An 8,210-nucleotide genomic window follows, 5' to 3' on the forward strand; every position below is an offset into this window, starting at 1 on the left:
GGTTGCTTACAAATTATCTAGATGGTGGAACTTGAGGATCTTGTAGTTGTGGTGGTAGTGTCCCCACCACTGAACTCGGAGGCCCAGGTTCCAATCCCACTGCTCCAGCAATGTGTGATAACATCTCTGAACAGGTTGATTAGAAAATATCTGGGTGATGGAACTAATGGCTCTTGTGGCACTATGGTAGTGTCCCTACCTCTGAACCAGGAGGTTCAAGTTTCACCTACTCCTGAATACGTCTGAATGTGTTAATTAAATACTAGATATTTAACTGATGGAACAAGTGGAACCCATTCAAATTCTCTGATGATGCAAAGTTAGATGTATAAGTAAGACCTGAGTGTAATGCAAAGGAAAATAGATGGTTAAGTGAGTAGGAAAACGCCTGGCAAATGGAATATGGTGTGAACTTATCTAGCTTAGTTGAAAAATTTTAAAAAAGCAGAATTTTTGCTGATGTAGAGAGACAGGGAAATATTGGTATTCTGACAGACCTGGTTATGCTTGTGCACGAATCACAGAATTATTGTAGATACAGCATAATGCCTATTTCACATATAGGCACAGCAAGTTGTTATGAAAGCAAATGTTATGTTAGTCTTTATTACAAAGGGTTTGCAGTTTAAGAATAAGGAAGATTTACTATAATCGTACAGGGCATTGGTGAAATCATGCCTCCAGCAAATGACACTTTGTAAAACATTTTGTTACCTTTACCCAAGAAAAGACATACTGTTGTGGTAAATTAAAAGTAAAAGTAAAGTTGCCAAATCTTACCAGAGATCTCTCTCTCTCATTAGAGAGAGACAACTGGTGGTGATTTACATGAGCATTTTTAAAAATTCACTCTGGCACGTGGGTGCCACTGGCTAGCCAGCATTTATTGCTTTCCCCCAGATGCTCATAAGAAGGTGGTGGTGATCTGCCTTCTTGAACTGCTACAATTCACCTGCTGTAGGTAGACACACAATGCCCTTTGGGAGGGAATTCCAGGATTTTGACCCAGCAACAGTGAAGGAATGGCAATATATTTGCAAGTCAGGATGGCAAGTGACTTGGAGGGGAACTTGCAGGTGGTGGTATTACCATGTATCTGCTGCCCTTGTCCTTCCAGATGGAACTGGTCATGGGTTTGGACAGTGCTGTCTAAGGATCTTGGGTGAATTTCTGCAGTGCATCTTGTAGATAGTACACGCTGCTGCTACTGACCATCCGTTATGGATGGAGTAGATGCTTGGGGATGTGATACCAATCAAGTGGGCTGCTTTTTCCTGGATGGTGTCAGGCTTCTTGAGTGTTTTTGGAGCAGCACTCATCCAGGCAAATGGAGAGTATTCTCACTCCTGACTTGTGCCTTGTAGATGGTAGACAGGTTTTGGGGAGTCACGAGGTGAGTAACTTACTGCAGTATTAATAGCCTCTGACCTGCTCTTGGAGGCATTGTATTTATATAGCAAGTCCAGCTGAGTTTCTAGTCAATGATAACCCCCAGGATAGTGGGGAATTCAGTGATGGTAACACCATTAAATGTCAAGGGCTGGTGGTTAGATTGTCTATTATTGGTGATGGTCATAGCCTGGCATTTGTGTGGTGTGCATGTTACTTGCCACTCGTCAGTCCAAGCCTGGATATTGTCCAGATATTGGTGCATTGTAACATGGATTACTTCCTATCTGAGGGGTTGTGTATGGTGCTGAACATTGTGCAATCATCAGTGAACATCCCCACTTCTGACCTTATAAAAGAGGGAAGGTCATTCATGAAGCAGCTGAAGATGGTTGGGCCTAGGACACTACCCTGAGGAACTCCTGCAGAGATGTCCTGGGACTGAGATGACTGTCTTCTACCAACCATGACCACCTTCCTATGTGCCAGGTATGATTCCAACCAGGGAAGAGTTTGCCCCCGATTCCCATTGATTTCAGTTTTGCATGGGTTCCTTGATGCCATACTAGGTCAAATGTAGCCATGACATCAACAGCTGACATTCTCACCTCACCCCTGGAATTCAGCTCCTTTGTCCATATTTGAACCAAGACTGCAATGAGGTCAGGAGCTGAGTGGTCCTGGAGGAACCCAAACTGGGCATCACTAAGCAGGTTATTGCTGAGTAGGTGCTGCTTGATAGCACTATTGATCACACCTTCCATCACTTTACTGATGACCAAGAGTAGACTGATGGCATAGTAATTGGCCGAGTTGGATTTGTCCTGCTTTTTGTTTACAGGACATACCTGGACAATTTTCCACATTGTTGGATAGATTCCAGTGTTGTAACTATACTGGAAGAGCTTGGCTAGGGGAGTAGCAAGTTCTGGAGCACAAGTCTTCAGTACTATTGCCGGAATGTTGACAGGGTTTGCAGTATCCAGTGTCTCCAACCATGTTTTGATATCATGTGGAGTGAATTGTGTTGGTTGAAGGCTGGTATCTGCAGTGCTGAGATTCTCTGAAGGAAGCTGAGATGGATCATTCACTTCGCACTTCTGGCTGAAGATAGATGCAAATGTTTCAGCCTTTTCTTTTGCACTGATGTACCGACCTCCTTCGTTATTGAGGATGGGGATATTTGTGAAGCCTCCTCCTCCAGTAAGTTGTTTAATTGTCCATCACCATTCATGACTGGATATGGCAGGACTGCAGAGCTTAGGTCTGATCTGTCTGCTGTGGGATCGCTTAGCTCTGTCTATCTATCTCTTGCTGCTTATGCTCTTTGGTATGCAAGTAGTCCTGTTTGGTGGCTTCACCAGGTTGGCACTTCATTTTCAGGTGTGCCTGGCACTGCTCCTGGCATGCCGTCCTGCACTTTCCATTAAACCAATGTTGATCTCTGGCTTAAAAACTGAAAGAACTGCGGATGCTGTAAATCAGGAACAGAATTACAGGACCATTACACACCCCCTGTTGTTAGTCGCTAACAGTCCCCTCTAACAACTATTCACCCTCCCACCCTGATCGTTAGCAACTCCTTTGTCTGTCCAACTGTCTTTCTCTCTCTTTGGGCCCTATCCTATCGTTTACTCCCTACCCCACCCACCTCCCTGTTTTCTGCATATAAACTGACGTTTTCCCAGCCATCATCAGTTCTGAGGAAGGGTCACTGGACCGGAAATGTTAACTCTGTTTTTTCCTTCATTGATGCTGCCAGACCTGCTGAGCCTCTCCAGCAATTTTGTTTTTGATCCCTGGCTTGATTGTAATTGTTGATTGGGGGATATGCTGGCCCATGAGGTTGCAAATTGTGCTGGAGTACAATTCTGCTGCTGTAGATGGCCCAAATAGATGCCCAGTCTTGCATTGCTAGATCTGTTCGAAGTCTGTCCCATTTAGAACGGTGAGAGTAGGGTATTCTCAACATAAAGGCAGGACTTTGTCTCCACGAAGACTGTGTAGTGGTCTTTTTCACCAATACTGTCATAGACAGATGCATCTGCAGCTGGCAGATCAATGAGGATGAGGTCAAGTATGTTTATCCCTCTTGTTGGTTCCCTCACAACCTGCCACAGACCCAGTCCAGCAGCTACGTCCTTGAGGACCTGACCAGCTCGATCAGTAGTGCTGCTGCTGAGCTACTCTTGGTGCTGGACACCCAGAGTGCATTTTCCACCCTTGCCATCCTCAGCGCTTCCTCCAACTGTTGTTCAATATGGAGGAATACTGATTCATCAGTGGAGGGAGGACGGTATGTGGAACCACTGGAAGTTTCCTTACCCATGTTTAACGTAAAGCCATGAGGTTTCATGGGATCTTGAGTCAATGTTAAGAACTTTCAGGGCAACTCCCTCCTGACTATATACCACAATGTTGCCACTTATGCTGGGTCTGTCCTGCCAATGGGACAGGACATATCCAGGGATGGTGATGGTGGAATCTGGGACATGGTCTGTCATGTATGATTCTTTGATTATGACTATGTCGGGCTGTTGTTGACTAGTCTGTGAGACAGCTCTCCTAATTTTGGCACTTGCCCCAACATGCTAGGAAGGACGACTTTGCAGGGTTGACAGGGTTGTTTCTGTCATTGTCTTTTCTGGTGCCAGTTGGTCCATCCAGTTTTATTTCTTTGAGACATTGTAGTGATCTGTACAGCTTAATGGCTTGCTAGCCCATTTTAGAGTCAAACATTATGCTGTGGCTTTGGAGTCACCTGTAGGCCAAATTGGGTGAATTTGGGAGATTTCCTTCCCTGAAGGACATTATTGAACAAAATGGTTTTTCCAACATTAGTTTCATGGTCATCAGTAGATTCTTGATTCCAGATTTTTTTTAAATTGAGTTCAAATTCCACCACCCGCCATGGCAGGATTTGAACTCAGATCCCTAGATCATTAGCTGAGTTCCTGGATTAATAGTTTATGATGATATTTCTAGGTCATTACTTCCCCTCCTCAGGCACAGGGAGACATTGAGAAGAAGAACTCTTCATGGTATCCTCAGCTGGTGTAGAAATTGAACCCCTGCCACTGGCGTCACTCTGCATCGCAAACCAGCCTCCCAACCAACTGTGCTAACCGATCCCATGCTGTATAGATATTGAAATTTCTGCATCCATTAATACAAGAGTGATACATAGCAAAAGCTACCAACAAGGAGACAAGAATCAGTTTCATTTAACCTTAGAATCAGACTGTCTGCAGTAATTAGATTAAGAGAAAAATATAATCGCCCCAACTCACACCAAAGAGACTTTGTGGCTGTAATACCTGCAAATGTCAGGAGCCATTGTACTCTTGCAAATGACTAGTGATGCTAGACAGCCAGATTGAAGGGATATTACTTCATGACACAAAGGCATGAAGGACCGTGAGGGTATTGTAAAACTAATACCCAGGAGAAAATCGTGTTGACACCAGTAATACCATCTACTGGTAATTACCAATCTTTAATGGCCTTCATCTGCAGTTACTGGAGGTGTATTAATTCATACCAGCAATAACGTGGCCCTGAAATATTGAGCAGACACACCAGCTGCCGGTTTGTGACTCACTGACAACTGGTACTTTGCAAAATTCTACATTTACTCTTCTATAATTGTTCCTCAAGTGTCATCTCTTTGCAAATGTGTACAAAACAAAAAGAAACAAACAGAAGAAATCAGTGCCATATTTTGCGTTTACTGGAATTCCTATGGTTCAACATCTAATCTTCTGCATCATCATTCCCTAATATTTTCTCAATGCAAATGAGGTATGAAAATAAAAGAATACCAGTATTTCCCCCAGTACTAGATATTGCCTGGTAGTGGCAGATTGATTTTAAGTGGCCAATTCAGCTGGTCCAAATGCATGCAGTGCTGGTTTGCCCATCTGCTGCTTATCTAAAGTTGTCATGTGTGCTCTTCAGAGTTGCCATATGAACATAGGAACAAAAGTCATGACTAGGCCATTCAGCCCTTAGAGCCATCTCTGCCATTCAGTAACACTTGTAGAGTTTCCCACCATATTCCTGCTGCTGTTTAGCATGTGGATCTATAGTGGGAGCTTGCAACCACAGGCAATGCCTTCCGATTAGGAATGAATAGTTCAGCAACTCAGAGTATTAGTAATAATAGAGAGGAATAACATGTGTTAGAGGTTGATTACCAGCTCCAACTTCTCCAAAACCTATTACTTTTCACAGACAAAGAGCTGTCGGCTTATAGGCCTACATGTGCATGGTTGGTGCATGTATATTTGCTGTCCCATTTATTTTGTTTTCTGAGCAATGAGAACATCACATGGACACAAAATGACAGTATCATGGAGTGCAGGTTTATTTCTTTAAAGATGTATCTCGCTCTTCCAAGTTTTAAAAGTTTGGAAAGTTTTCCATCACTGAACTTTTCATCTTGATCATTACAGGCACAGCAACAAGAGTTGGGCATTGTGATCCATACCATGCACTTTTATGTCTCTCAGAATGACAGTCTAACTCGTAATATTTATAATGAGCATTCCATATGCACAATGTGGAAGCATAAAGCATGAGGTTACAACTTTCAAGTGGAGCATTAAAGACTGAGTTTAGTGTAAATGCTGCTGCCACGTGGTACAGGTCTGATGATGGTCACCGATGTATGTGAAGTTAGAGGTGCCCTCAGTTGAAAGCTATTACACAGCCAGCTGCCTGGTTGTGTGACAGCATCAATTGCCAGTGCAAGCACAACTAGGGCGAATGTTAAATTTTTTTGATACTTTATGGCATGAATAGGCAAATTCATGATTCATGATTTTGTACATAATGAGGATTCACTTTATATCCAAATCTGACTCCTCGCAATTTTACTGTCTCTGTTCATTAGCACATTGCTGTTCGTGGCCATTTGCTATGTGAAAATTGGTTATTGCATTTGCTACATTACCTTTCAATTAGCTGTAAAGCACTTTGAAATGTCTTGAGGTCATGAAAGATTTTATATAAACGCAAATCTTTCTTTATTTATGCATAAACTTCTTAAGTAACTTAACAGAAAAGATGCTGGGAGGCTGTATTCCTTGGCTGCAAGGTATATTCAAGACGGAAGTCAACAGATTTTTGGATATGAAGATTGTTCAAAAGGTGCAAGCAGAAGATCATCTATAATCTAATTGAAATGTTGGACCAGGCTTGATGGTCCAAATGATCTACCCCTATACCTTTCTTTTCTGTTCTTCTATGTCCTTTTATATTCTTGTGCACCCATTTATTTCTGAATGAACAATATTGAAACAAATTATCTGGATAGTAATTCATTGATATTAGTGTGCAAATCAGTTGTCACATTTCCCATGTTAAAACAGTGACTGCACTTAAAATAAATTGCTTCATAACCTTTGGGATATGCTGAGGTTATGAAAGGTGTTATACCATATAAATGTTTCTTCTTCATGAAGTTGGTATTAGAGATTCAGTTTAACACCTGAGGGCACTCTTACCAAGTGACAGAGGAACAACATGCTTAATGATCTATTCATTAACAAGCTGCATTTATACAGTATTATTAGAAACAAAAATATCCCAAGGTGTGCCACGGATAAATAAAAATGAATACCAAGCTAAAGTCAAGGCCCTAATATGGTGCATATCTTAAGTGGGAATTGAGGAAAAACCTTAGCAGTGTCCTGCTCTGGAAGACTTTGTGGTTTTAATTAGCTAACGTAGGTCAAAGACTAGCAATTCTGCAAAAAGTAACTCACCTATTGTTTCCCAAATGCCTGTCCACCATCTACAAGGCAAAGTCGGGAGCATCATAGAATACTCTCCACTTGCCTGGATAAGTGCAGGAAGAAACGTGACACTGTCCAGGACAAAGCAGATACTAAATTGGCACCATGTCCACCACCTTCAATGCTCACTTCCTCACCATGGATGCACATTGGCAGCATTGTGTACCATCTACAAGGTGCACTGCCTTAACTCACCAAGGATACTTTGATTGCACCTTCCAAACAGGCAGCCTTTACCAGCTTGAAGGACACGAGCAGCAGATAAATGGGGATACCACCACCAGAAACCTCCTTTCAAGCCATACACCATCCTGACTAGGAAATAGACTGCTGTTCCTTCAGTGATGCTGAGTTAAAGTCTTGGAACGCCCTTCCCAACAGCACAATGACTGGGCCCTACAATAAGTGGACCACAGCAATTCAGGAAGACTGCTTTCCACTAACTTGCTCAGGGCAAATAAGGATGGACATTAAATGCTGGCCTAGTCAGTGATGTTATATTCCATGAATTAATAAAAATAGTTAATATTTGCTCTTTCAAAGAGACAGCACAGCCATGAGAGGTTGAATGGCTTCCTTCTTCTCTGAAAGTTGCTATCATTTATAAGATTCGTACATTCCTAACGGTACCCCTGTGCACAGTTGAGTGTCCTAAGTCTTGGCTCCATCACCAAAGTTGCCTGGATCTCATCAAGCTTACAGGGACAGAACTTGCTTCTCCTTAAACAACCAAAACTCTGCTTGCATCGACTTCTCAGCAACTTGATGTAGAGTCATGTAGTCTGTATTTGCACGGTCACTACCAGATGTGAAAATAGATGTAATTTAGATTACAGCCAAGTGGAACTCTATTTGCATCTTTTGGTCCCTCATGGTTGCACCATTTAAGTATAAACCAAAAGAACTGCGGATGCTGTAAATCAGGAACAAAAACAAAGTTGCTGGAAAAGCTCAGCAGGTCTGGCAGCATCTGTGGAGGAGAAAACAGAGTTAACGTTTCGGGTCCGGTGACCCTTCCTCAGA

The sequence above is a fragment of the Rhincodon typus genome, chromosome 7 (assembly GCF_021869965.1).
Source record: "Rhincodon typus isolate 14 chromosome 7, sRhiTyp1.1, whole genome shotgun sequence".
In the NCBI taxonomy this organism is placed as follows: domain Eukaryota; kingdom Metazoa; phylum Chordata; class Chondrichthyes; order Orectolobiformes; family Rhincodontidae; genus Rhincodon; species Rhincodon typus.